Source organism: Anabrus simplex, chromosome 1, assembly GCF_040414725.1.
Source record: "Anabrus simplex isolate iqAnaSimp1 chromosome 1, ASM4041472v1, whole genome shotgun sequence".
NCBI classification, from domain to species: Eukaryota; Metazoa; Arthropoda; class Insecta; order Orthoptera; family Tettigoniidae; genus Anabrus; species Anabrus simplex.
The window spans coordinates 1086109602-1086123795 of NC_090265.1; the positions used below are offsets into that span (position 1 = coordinate 1086109602).

Sequence of the window (14194 nt, forward strand, 5' to 3'; positions counted from 1 at the left end):
ATAGGAAAAGACAGTCCACTGACTATAGCAATAAACAACATCCTGGCATATAACCGAGTGACAGTACATGGCAGCAAGACATATTCAGCAATCACAACACAGTGTAATGGAATTCTCTAAGGTAATCCTCTAAGCCCTATCTTATTCAACATTGCTTTGGCAGACATCACAATGATCACTCACGAAACCTCCGTTACAATGTATTTATACGCTGACGATATGATTATATGGTCAAACAACAGGGAAAAATTACAGAATGCAATGGATAAACTCGAAGACTATACCATTAAAACAGATTGGAAATTTAAAAAATATAAAACAGTCCAGATGGTATTTATAAAAGGGGGAAGAATCACGGCCAATGACAGACTACAACATGGAAAGAAGGACTTAGAGTTTGTGCGTTCATCTGAATATTTGCGTATCACACTTCAACGTTCAGTAAACTCTTTCAAATATCATGTAATAGAGAAAACTTCCGCAGCCATCAGATGCATTTGCGATATTTCGGATCCCACGATACTATCCTTAAGCACGGCCGTGAGTTCATTTTATGCTAAAGTACTTCCAGTTCCAACAAACGGCCTGGAGATCATCTGAGAACACATAACAGTATCTGACCTCCGAGCCATCGAAAATGTCAAAGGTAGATTTCTGAAAAGAACACTGTGGATCTCAAAAACGTCACCCTCAAGACTGCCATACATACTACCATCTGAGACATTTTTATTGGAAGATCTACGAATCAGAATGCAGTACCCTTCTACAAAACAGAAACAAGAGCTTCATCAAATTAGACGGAAGTAGAATTTTACTCGACAAATGTCATGTTCAACCGTAGCTGGTCTGGACCAAACAATGATACGCGAAGTGCTCTAAACAGGTTGGCAAGACATGGTTTTCTCCATAGGCTATGTACTCGGCAGGGCTATCATGACCCGTCTGAGCAGTGCGTTTGTAAGTTGTGTGAAGGCCATGGCGAACGTTACCATTTCAACAAATGCACTACTGTAAAACGTAGATTAATATTAGTGGTGTGATACTTACTTATAATAGTTTAATGTACCTTATATATGGCCACTTGGCTGCAATAAAGTTATTATTATTAAGCTGAAACTTCCGAGGAGACATGCTATTGCATACCTTATAATGGAATGATGTTTGTCCAGAATGAGTTAATAGGAACTTCCCGTGAAGAAAAGTTTGTGCGCAGGTACGCAAGAAACTCTTACGCCTTCCAGGTTGAATATCTTACCACACAAGATGCAGACTGAAGACTCATGATCTTCTGTGAGCTTGCTAGAGGCAGACGCCAGGTTCGAATCCACAATCAGCAGCCCTGAAGACAGTTATCCGTGGTTACCCATTGCATTTTCACACGAGGCAAATGCTGGGGCTGTACCCTAATTAAGGCCACAACCGCTTCCTTCCCAATCCTACCCCTTTTCCCATCCTTGCGCCGGCGAAAACCCTGTGTTAGTGCGGCGTGAAATCACTAGCAAAGAAAAGAAAAAACAGAAGACTCACCATCTAAGATTGATTTTACACTCTGCCTGCAATTATATTCTCTCTGTCCCGTATCTTTTCGGAATGATTATGCTCCCTGCCATAAAGTGATGTCTGTTCGTCAGTTGATTACGCTCCGGAAATTAATTGGCCGATCCAGATCCCCAAACCCAGTCTTATCAAACACCTCAAGGACGAACTGAAAAAGCGAATTTGCTCCAGTCCGCCATCAGCCCACATCACTAACTTCGCTTGCTACACCTGCAGGAAGAATGATCTGTCATTCCCCACGGACATATTCCGACACCGAGTGGACGGTCTGGCCCGCAGAGTTAGTGCAGTAATAAAGGCCAAGGGTGGTCTGAGTTCAGCACGTATTAATATCCAAGGAACACTTAAAGGACAGGTTCAAGTAGATGCCCATATACCTTTGTGATCTCGAATATTATACGTTTTAGGGTTCATGAACAGGGGTAGGTTCACACGTACAAATGTAAACATGTTTTTTGTAATGTTAGAGGTCGCAAGGTGAGATGGAACAACTGACAGTTTCATGAGAGTAGCAAGAGAAGTTGCATCTATCGGCTGCGAAAAAGTTCTCATTCTCTTCAATAAAAGAATAATAATATGAGAATGATGAGATATGGGATTTTGTTTCTGAGGATATGGGACGGGGAGAGATTGATGAAATGATTTGACGATTAATTACATTTATTGATATTAGCCCGGTGGAAACGTTGTCGTTGATCCATTTCAGGGCAGTCGATCATCTTTGTCTATGCGCCTCTTACGGAATATGATCACCTCGTATATATAAAAGGAACCTAGACATTGCAGTTATGGTAAGAATGGGACAGGGTCAAGGTAATAACAAGTAATGTGTTGATCGTTAAAATATTTGGAGGAAGAAAATTAAAATTGGATGCTCCAAGTATATAACAAGTCGTCATGAGCCAAGCGACTGTTTACAATGTGTAATATCCCCATTAAGTAGAACATACTGAATAGTTCTATCAAGATACGTAATAAAACAAAGTTAAGTTGTTGATCTTGTAGGGATGAAAATCCTGCAGTACGATCAAAATTATAGCGGCGTTGATGAGGGTGTACAACTGTTTTAAGTTAATTCAGTAGTGGTGGTGGTAATTTGTGTTTTAAGAGGAAGTACAACTAGATAACCATCCTCTTAAGTTAGTAGAAAACAGCATTACTTTTTACTTCAGAATATTCGTTTATTTAGTCTATTCGGCGACATTTATCCAAGAGCAGGTGCAAGACACCCCTTCGCTCTGAAGGAGTGAACACCATTAAAGCTTTTGAACTAAGGATGCATATTCAAATACGGAACAACTTTGCATTATGGGAACACAACCGAAATTACATCGTAAGTAGGCAAAAATCCCGTCTAGATGACAATAGCTGGATTTGTGCAAATTTGATGGACTGTATAGTATGGGAGAGTTTTGTGAAGCACCATGAAATCATCCATTCACTGTATGTTCACAGTGGAGAACTTTTCCGCTCGCGCAGCACATTCCTGGGATTTTTCCTTTAAATTTAATACCTGTGCAGTGCGGATAAACTTAGTCCATTTTTTTTTCGATTTGAACAAATTTACATCAGGTATTGTACTGAATATTCTGTTCGTATGAAAAAGCAATTCGGTGATATGAGGCTCCATCTTTAAGATATTGCAACCGCAAGTCTACGTCTTCGCTATTGATCTAATTGTTTTTGGCGTCGCTGAGATGATTGTGCCGCACTACTTCTTCGCGATTCAACTCGTAAGACTTCAAGTCTTTCTTCCCACTGATCTGCCGATTCTTCTGCTCGCCTTCGAGAACTTCTGACTCTAACACGTTTATTGTCGTTTAAACGTTCTTGATCAGTGAGGTTTGATATCCACTGATGTTCTGTGATTGCATATCGAGAACAGCGGCCTATGTTCGAGTGTGGGCGAGGCATTACCGATGATAAATGGTTATGGTACTGACTGACTGACTAAAGGCTGCCGTACTATGACTAAGAATCTTTTATTATTACTTAACAATATGAAGCTCGATCATTCAGATATTGCAACTGCATTCGTCTTAGCTGCTGATCTAATTGTTCTTGGCGTTGTTGAGACTGTTGTGCTGTTATTATTCTTGATTCACTCATAAAACTCGTACTATGGCTGATAAAAATACAGATGACGATCGACTAATTTTAGAGTTTTGCGAGCACAGAACACATTTATTCACATTTACAATAACTCGCCTTGGTCGGGCAATACATGAAAGTACATCTCAATCACGGCATGTTGAATTCCTATTTCCAAATAACAGGCAATGAGTTGCTTAATTGCATGAACCTCCTAGCAAGAAGGGTCCTTCATAAAACATGGCGACGTGTTCCCATTCTCCTATATACAGCAATTCTTACCGGACAATAATGATATAGCTTAAGCCATCGTCTGCCCATCAAAGTCGATCCAATCTTGGTGCGGGTTTGTAATTAAATTAATCCCATACAATTACTCATTATACAAAATACCTATCCGATTTATTCAAACATTTCCAAAACACGCTCGTATTCGAATACAACGTTGTATCAAAATTTCAAGCCAATCGACCAACTACTTCTAGAGTTTTGTGATCACAAACACACGCAGACTGAACTTTTATATATATAAAGATTAGATCTGTTGTTTGTCCAACCCTTGTCCAGTTTCCCTGTGGGGTTGGGTATGAGGTGAGATGAATTTGTCGTGGCAGATTTTAATGACCGGATGCCCGTCCTGACATCAACCTCATCAGAGGAGTTAATGAGATGAAATGAATGACGTGATATATGATAGTAGGGAGAGGGTGAACCCCGGTGCCGGCACATAGCCTATTCCTGTCGAATAGCACCAAGGGGTCTGCTCAAGGCTTAACGTCTCCATCCGACGGACGAATCACCATCATCAGCGTCATATGCCCTCACTCCATATGAGCACTGCGGAGAGGTTTGGAATTTAATCCAGGCTTTTGACACGCAATCTAGTGATTAGAAATTGTATACCACCACCTCCCCTACTCTGCCGGCCAACATTCTGATTTTTAAAAATTTTGAAGAACGGGACTCGAACCGGCTAAGCTCGGTGTCAGACAGTCTTAGATTTCAGCGCCTTAACGATCATGGCCCCCAAGCGAGCTATATAGAGATTAGATCCGATTCATCAAAAACTTCAGAAAGGGCAATTGATTCTATAGGTACCTAGTTAATTATGCTAAAGATCGCTCTAAATACACCCGTTTTGATATGTACAGTATATCAGAACGTTCCTTTCCTCCTTGAGACGATTTAAAATTTACCGGTACCTGTGCACTACCACGATGCAAGGAAAATTTAACGACAATGCAATCATGCATGTCGATGTCTATGATCAAGAAACAAAAAAATAAAGTGATCCTTGAAACTGTGGCGAATATTTTCATCAAACGATTGACCGTTCGTAGGAACTCACTCTCTTTGCGCGGGCCTTAGAAATTCCGCAAATATTTTAGATTTTGTACTAAAGACTTTAAGTTTCTCTTATTATTGTACTAACGCCAAATTTGAGCCACTTTGCTTCTTCTTTATAAATTCAGTTTGGTATCACGAGAATATTACCGTTTTTTTTTACCTTAAGATGTCATAGACACCGTTTGCATCTCTTTAGCATCCATAATTTTAATCCTTCTAATCTCGTATTTTCTAATGAATAAAACACACCCTTACCTTTTATGAGGATTGTATGTCGATTATATGAGGACTTTTGTTTTTACTCATGCATTATTGTTGAAAAAGTACCTAATAAAACAAGTTTGTTTTCCATCAAGTATTACCCATTTAAGTGGCGACTATGGGATAGGAAAAGGGTTAGGAGTGGGTAGAAAGCGATCGTGGCCTTATTTAAGGCCCGGTATGAAAATGGGAAACCACGGAAAACCATCTTCAGGGCTGCCGGTAGTGGGTTTCGAACCCACTATCTCCCGAATGCAAGCTGATAGCGAAGTGACTCAAATCGCGCAGTCACTTGCTCGGTTGGACTGTGAGTTAAGAGCACCCGCACTAATTTTCAAAACTCGGCGTCCCAGCATCAGCGCATCCGGGATTCAATGCGACGGCGGGTTGATGTATGCATTAATCGTTGCCGTAGGCAACTGCATTAATGCTAACGGAGGACATTTTGAACATTTCGTGTAAGAAAGGGTTTCATGTGGTACCCTGGTACGTTGTGTTCCTGCGAGTTTCAGGTGATTAATGTACGACCGGCATGTAGAGTCGTACGGTAGCAAATTAATTCTAACATGGAAATAAGCGTTTCTGGACGCCTGACGATATATTTTTGTCTTCTGCGTGTGAGAAATGTGTCCTGAAAAGTTGGCCGTACCTTACTGTTACACCTGTAGAAATGGAACGAATTGCGCCATGCAACTAGTAGGATTTTGTTGTCATCTCGCAATGATCTCCAATCAACGTCTTTCCCTGTCTGAAGTATTTTCAACTATCAAAGACGAAGTTGAATTCAAATTTTACAGGGAGAATCTCACTTAACAGATCACGTCGTCCCAATTACAACGAAATTCTGTTATCGATAAATTTAGTGAAAAGAAGTGAACCACTCCCATTCTTAGAAACATTTGTATAAATCCATACTGTAGAACCTTATTATTCGAGAAGTACCGTACTTAGTGATGGGCCAAGACCAACTACAATATCTCAGACCTTAACCGACCTATAGAAACTGTCCATAATGGCGGCAGCTGGAGTGTTAGCATGCGTTTGTTTTGATTTGTGAAAGTCGTGTTGTTACCAAATATTTACGGAAATTTGAATATTATTAATCGTACATTATATTTATTTATGGTCTTAAGAAGGTTATAGATCCTCTTTCAGCGCCGTAAGAAGCTGTTTGTTCTCAAAGAACTTATTTATTCCAACAATATCGGCGGTGATTAGGTTAACGTTCATTCTTGTGTTGTTCTCTGAAAGTATTTTCTTCATTTTTAGTTACCTATGCAATATGTTTATAGTTTAATGTGCTGTGTGCCTGGATGTAAATAAGAGTTTCAGTGTTCCCGTTTCCAAAAGGCAAAATTGGGTTAAGAGCATTCGTAAGGAAAACTTCGAACCGAATCATAGGCCTAATAATGCTGTGTACATTAATCATTTTATCATTTTTGAAATCAAAGAAAATTAAATCAGTCTCAAAATCATCCGCAAAATCATGACCAAGATTTATGATTTAGAGACGAAATTAAACGGTGGTGCAAGAATGATGTAATTAATTTTCAACGTTTTACAATGAACGTGCATAAACTAAACCTAACCCCTTTCCCGTGAGTGAACATGAGGATTATGTTCTTTTTTATGTAATATACAATTTTGCCGTCAATTCTGGTGAGTTATAAGGTAACGAGTTCTTTAGATGGCCAAGTGTATCATACAAATATCGCTTGTACCTACTCAGCAATACAGGTGGTTTTTGGAGGGTTGAAATATTGTTGGAGAAATTTGTTTGCGTGTTTTACATAATGGGCGGTGGTTAATAGTGGTGTCATAGTATTTCATGTAAGGTTAATAATGTTCTTTGTTGACATCTATATATCGTATTTAATTATTCATATTTCGAGTTAATGAGTTGCATTTCATGACGTTCGACTTGTGATCTTTTCTTTAGGTGACTCGGAATAAACTCGCATAACCTTGCCCTCAACCTCTCATATCGCCCACCGATGTCCGCCATGTTTTTCCTGGATTACGGTCTGATGTAATTGTAGTTGGTCTTGGATGGGCGATATTTCACGAACTGTGATTTTTTCACTGTTATCAATAAATCACGAGTAACGACTGTTACTTTCTACGCTATCACTGTGATCAGCCGTGATTTCAAGATTTCACATCAAGTGATCACCGTACGCCCTCTTAACTCCATATACCGAACTAGAATGTTGCTACCTACCAACAGTATGGACATTTGTTGATTTCATTTTTTAAGGACGTCAACATATTGTTCAGTATATAATGTATTTGTAGGAATTGAGCACATTCCTCCCGAATATATTAACAACTGAAACACTTATAATCCTCGGCATCGCTTGCAATATCAGTTTTAGGAAATTGTCAGTTGACTCGCAGTGTGGTATTATTTTTAAGCGCGCGTTCAAAAAAATCGTGGTATACTGTACTCTCCTAGAATAGTAACAAACATGTATTTCTCCTGTATTTTGGAATGCCCGGGGCATATTGTCACTGGAGCTCAGTATTAGGAGGCAAGTTGACTGAAATGGCGTTTTCTAGAAAAAGGAAGAACAGTGACCTGTAGCAGTCCTTTAAAGAAGTGGATGAAAACTTCACATTATGTAATATGTGCAAACAGAAATTGTCTTAAAAAGAAGTACTTCAAATCTGAATAAATATTTGGAATGCAAGCACCTCTCACTTGCTTTGCCAGAAAGCAGTAGTCAACAATTGGCATGTATCTGATGATACAGACCTGGGATTTTAGACTCTAAAAAAATGTTTTAGGCACTTAAAATGGCCTTTTATAGGTTTTTAAAAGAGAATATAGGCACTTCAAATATGCTTTAAAAATAGGCAGAAAATAGACTTTAAAATATGACAGTATAGACCTACACTGTAATGTGATATACTTTTTTTTTACGTTAAGTACAGTAATGTGGCTACCCTTTCTAAATAGGAATAGTTGCAAAATGAAGGCATAATTAAACAGGTGTTTATTACAAACAGCTATGGATTAGGAAACAAAAAGTTTTCATCAGTACTGTACTAAAATTAAATTAAATGCGGAGTACTGGTATGCGTATTTATTTGTGAGGAACATTCCTACTGCACTTTTCAGTCATAGTTTGCTTTACAGTACATAACAATTATCTTCTCCTAATTTTCCACAGTCAGGCTGCGTCTTTTGTCTGTTAAAACAATTTTAAAAGCAGAAAAAATGTGCTCTACACCTATAGATGTTGGAGGGGCATAGCAAAATTTACCTACATTTTTCAGTTCAATTTCACTAGGTAGATCTACTTTTCTCCATCCATTACCTAATGTACTCTTTCCTGCACTGAATTACCTAGATTCTACTGCAATACACTAGCCCACCCGTCTTTTATTTTATCCCTTACTTTACCCCTAGTACTTTGTATAATATTCTCAGCTTCCTCAATTACAAAATATATCTGTTTGAGACTCTACTTTTATTTTTATTTTTGTAATGATTGACTGGAAGAAATGAAAAATTTGCCTGAATATATGCAATGTCTCTCTGAACACTGGAATAATCCTTTAGCAGATCTTTGCCCATACGACACACATGCAGAGTTGTCTGTTAAAGGCATATTGTCTATAACAGATGTTCCATATAATACAGGGCAGCTTCCATTGAGGAACTCCAACAGCTGATGATTGGCTGTGGTGGAAAAGAATAGAGGGGAATTTCTCTCAGAAGATGGCTATTCTTGATGGAAGCTTACAGAACACTCTCTTCATTGTTGAAATCAGATTATTTACTGCAGGCAACTTGGCCCTAACTATTTCTGTGAGTCTGTGCAAGGCATGGGCCATGCAAGTAACATGAACATTAAAGAAGGGTAGAAAGTTTTAACGAGAGGTAGAGTAGCAATCATGTAGGAAGCAGCATTGGAGACAAGGAGAAGGTCTTTATAATCATCAACACTCCCAGGATACAACAACTGGAACCCCTTGTTGATGATGTACACAATGTTTTGCTCTATTTTCTGAAGCTGCTTAGAACAAAGGAGAGCAGTAAATGCCAATTGGGTTCCAGTTTTCCTACTATAAGATTAGCAATGTACCTGCCCACAGAGTTGCTGGTTTTGTCCACATACAACCCTATGTAAGGACTCCCAAATATCCTCTGTGACTGGCAAAATTACCTCCTATATCTAAGTAGTTTTTCTTTAATGTAGATGTTGAAAGTAGGCTATGTGTTGTTGGTGTATTTCTGTAAACAAATCTCTGAAAACATGAATATGCACAGAATTCCAGGGGATATTTTCAGCAACTAGGGCTCTAAACATATGAGCATAGAAACTACTGTGGATTGTGGGAGGTATACTTTGTGTGAGCAGAGTCTGTCCAATGTTACTTTTCATGGTTGATTTTGCTTTGTGACTCGTACTATCAGCATGTTCTTGTGAAATCTAAAACACAATAATGTGATGAAAATTACAGACTAAGATAAGGAATAGCTAATGAATAAATTTTGTAATTTCGAATTATTTCATTTAAACCACTATTACTCTAAAGTTAATTAAGAACAAGAACACTCCAGGCCTCGAAAGGTCTTGGCTTTCATTTACAGCTGCTGTGCAGCTCTAGGCTTGCAGATATTAGATAGCTGTGTGGTCAGCACGTCACATCCCTCAAGTGTATTGCCGTGCCTCTGAGACCACTGCTCATTGTAGCTTCCCAATTGCCCTCACACAGCTGGGTCAACGCCTTTCCATACCTTACATTTTTCTAAATTACTGCCGGTACTATTATCTAGAGAAAGGTGCACTGGTATCGTTAACCTTACATTAGGTGGCTGAGAATAGTCATTCATCATTATATTTTTCACTTGTGCCAGATAAATGTGTAGAATTTCATTTCCTAGCACATACCAAATAATCGGTTACAGTATAAAACACGACTGTTGCCAATATTGATCCTATTTTTTCCTTGACATATTGGTTGAACTTCGGCATGTCTACAAAAAAAGAATGTAAATAATAAAATGATCATGTTTGTACGCCTAGAAGTAAATTGGCAACGACCGTATCTGTAATGCAACCAAAATGTAGGCTGTTTATTAAATGCAAAACCTTAGGTGGCTGATTTTCTTATAAATGTTTACACAGAGATAGCCTAGTCACAATAACAAGGCATTCTCTTGATCACAAGCTACAAACAACAAGCAGCACGGACGATGCGGTGATTGTGATCACGTCACGACTAAAAATCACTGATATCAGAAAATCACGATATCAAATCACACTGTGACTCACAAATCACGGTATCGCTCATCACTAACCGTACTATGGAATGATACTAACCTATTTCTGAAATGAGTACCGGTATATTACATGAATGAGCAAATATTGAGATTTTGTTTTGAAATGATCGATCTGCAGTCAAGGAAACTGCTGTATCAATCGAGGAATTTTCTTCTCAAACGTATGTGGATAACTATAAAGTGGTGAAATTAGATTGAACGTAGATGTATCTAATTTATCATATATCCTCATAGCACCTGATTACGATTTTAGTCCATGCGAAGCGTATACAAGTGATTTCACAAACCACATATCGTACACGGTAAATGATCGGCATGTCGGAGAGATTCGCAATGTCAGACACTGTATCAATCATATTGCTAAAAGAAATGTGTATCTGACGACAAATGCAGACGACGACGGAAAACACACGACAATTACGTCGGGAAACTGCACGTAACGAAGTTCATGTTGAGGAAGATTATTGAATAACAGAAACGAGCAAGTTCTCTCTCGCTTTCGAACCGTTAAGGAAATAGTATTGCAAGATCGCACTAACCTCTCGAGTGATCCCCAGATGTAGAGTTGACGGATAACTACGACGGGTGCTGTACGTAGGCGTATTACACGGTTTATTTTTATAGTCAATGATATAGCAATTCTGGCTGCAACACCTCTACAGATAGATCAATGAGGTTCAATATGCCTCTATCGTACTGCTCGAGCGCTACACTAGCGCTCCACTCAGCCATATCATCTTTATAAAGCAATATCGTTCACTCCTTTGCTCAGTCTATATAGGCTACATGAAATTATTATTAATTCGATAACGAATAAGCCTATGATACATCGCTTCATAAATATTTCTTTGACGACAAACATCATTTCATAAAAAGTCCTTTCTTCGAGATGACGAATAGGTACCGGTTACATATATTAATACACTGCTCTATTAATACAATAATTAACGGCAGTTTGTATCCTGTTAGGGTGTTGTAGGAAAAAACATAGTACGACTAAGTAGTATTGTAGTGTAGTAATACCGTATATTAATTACTTAATTGTTGTGTGATCTTTGTGGACTATTCTAGACAATATTCCTTTCCTTTCATTTTTTGCACATACAGTGCATAACAGTCTTGATTGTACACCCCACTTAGCAGATACAATGTCTTTATAATTTCTAAATAGTACATAACCAGTGCACAAGACATGGATAAGTTATTGCACAAGGTGTTGAGAACTTAATGTTAGCGATCAAAAGTCTCGGTACACCATTTTAAAAGAATATGAGTGATATATGTTGTGTAGTGGCCTATTTGCTTGCAACAGTCTTGTTTGTACACGTTAGCTACCTCGTCGCTCGGGAACACTCCTAACTAGCTGGTGTGTATCTGTGCTGTGCTAGTGTGTATAGTTTCGCAGTTAGTGCACCAGACCGTGTGTTACATAGGCCTAATGGGTAAAAGAACAGAGTTACGTGACTAACTAATAAATGTAATTGTATCTCTCGGATTGCAAGGGTATTATTTGCGTGAAATTGGACGCAAAGTAAATAAACCTCATTCCACAATACACTATGTGTTGAATAAATTCAGATATAGAGGAACCACGAAGAATTTGCCAAGGAAAGCAAAATAAAAGATACTGAATAGGCAAGATGAACGTTATATTGTGAAACAAGTAAAACAGAATCCACAATTAAGTGCGCCTAAGATCCGCGTAATGCTGGAAGAAAGTACGAAGAAGAAAATGGCAAGTCAGACAATTCGTAGGGTATTGTGGAAATATGATTATCACGGTAGACGACCACGGAAAAGGCCGTTTATTACTAAGAAAAATCGACAAGCCAGAATGAAATTTTGCAGAGAGTCTGAAAACAAGGATTGCACATTCTGGAACAAAGTTATTTGGTCAGATGAGACTAAAATATCTCTATACGGTTCGGATGGAAACAGTCATCTATGGAGAAAAGTTAATACAGCCAATAAACCTGCAAATACGCTACCCACCGTAAAACATGGAGGTGGATCAATTATCATTTGGGGGTGCATGTCGTCTTGTGGAGTGGGAAATATATGAATTAAGTGATTTCAAGATGGCGACTACTGTGTGTGACTCTGTGATATCCGTAGTAGATAATGGTGTAAGATGCAGTGAAAAATGTGGCAAATGCAGAAGAGTAGTTAAAAATGGGATTCTGTGTCGTAAGTGTGATGAATGGTACCATTTTCGTTGTGCAAATATTGTAAATAGGACTGATATTGATGAAAGTGAGTGGCTGTGTCCCGAGTGTAAACAAACTGATAGTGAGGCAGAACAACAAGAAAGAGAGACTTACGAAAGTATAATTAAGATTTTAGGAGTGCTACAAGAGGACTTATGCGCTATGAAACATGAAAATGAATGCTTAAAGGACAGAATAAAGAAACTGGAAGATAAAGAAGACATTGGAGAAGAAAGATCGCCGTGGACGGAAGTGACGCGTGGCCATTTTAGGCCTAATGTTAAACATATGGGAGAAACTACGTACAACTTAAAACCGGGAAAAAACTCTTTGCAGTGCCAAAATAGATTTCAGTTATTGTAGCAAGTTCCAGAAGAAGACACACCAAGTTTTCCAAATAATTTTAAATCCAGTGGAGGTAAGAAAACCAACCGAAAGTCAAGATCGCCAAAGATTCATCTCTACGCAGACAGTCAAGGGCGGGGTATGGCAGAAGGCATCAAGGATGAGCTGCAGAATCCAGAGACTGAGGTTTTAGGACTAATAAAACAAGGTGCCAAAACTGAAGACGTCCTTTCAAGTTGTGATCCTGTGTTAGAGAAGGACAATTATGTGGTGATTGTGAGTGGTACAAATGACATTGCTGCAAATGAAGGTGAGGAACTAATTACAACTCTCAGAAGTAAGATTTCTAAACTACCTGACTCAAAAGTAATTGTAGTAAATGTGCCACCCAGGTATGACCTTTTAGAGGACTCATGTGTGAACAAAGCTGTACATGATGTAAATATAAAAATCAAGAGATTATGTAAGCGTTTTAGAAATGTCTATGTAGTAGATGCTTTAGGTCTTGGCAGGCAAATGTTCACTAGACATGGGTTACATCTAAATGGTAATGGAAAAGCAACTCTCTGTAGACAAATTGCTACAATTATCAACAGAGATTTGCAAACTAATCGGTACTTAAGAAAACCCATACCACTAAAGTGGCACATACAGGGAAACTTGCCAGAAAACCCAGACCCTTAAATCAAGATCTATGTACAAGGATCTGGGTTCCAGGGAAGTTCTCAACTCATGAGTCAAACGTTACCCAATTGCAACAGTCAAGTTTTAGGGAGGAAGGAGGTCTGAGATTGCTCTTGGTAAACTGTCAGAGTGTAGTAAATAAACAATTAAAATTTGGTACATTGATGGAATCTTATGAGACGGATGTGGTGACAAGAGTGGAATCATGGTTGAGAGAAGGGGTGGGTAATACAGAAGTATTTCCAGAAGGGTATACAGTCTATCGTAGAGACCGAGGAGATAAAAAAGGAGGAGGGGTATTTATTCTGGTGAAGGAAACTTATTGTTCGCATGAATGGTTTACTGAAGAAAGGGATGAAATATTAGGGACAAAATTAGTTTGTGATAATATGAAGGAGGTGGGAATTAT

The 14194-nt window shown here is 38.6% G+C and overlaps 1 protein-coding gene across 1 annotated transcript in view; it reads right to left on the minus strand.

The window, feature by feature from the left end:
* LOC136858101 (zinc finger protein OZF) overlaps positions 1-11230 on the minus strand; it is a 96788-nt gene extending 85558 nt beyond the window's left edge. The window contains exon 1 of the mRNA XM_068228436.1: positions 11089-11230. The gene's annotated coding sequence lies outside the window, so the exon portion shown is untranslated. The remainder of the gene's footprint in view (positions 1-11088) is intronic.
* Positions 11231-14194: the final 2964 nt, after the last annotated feature.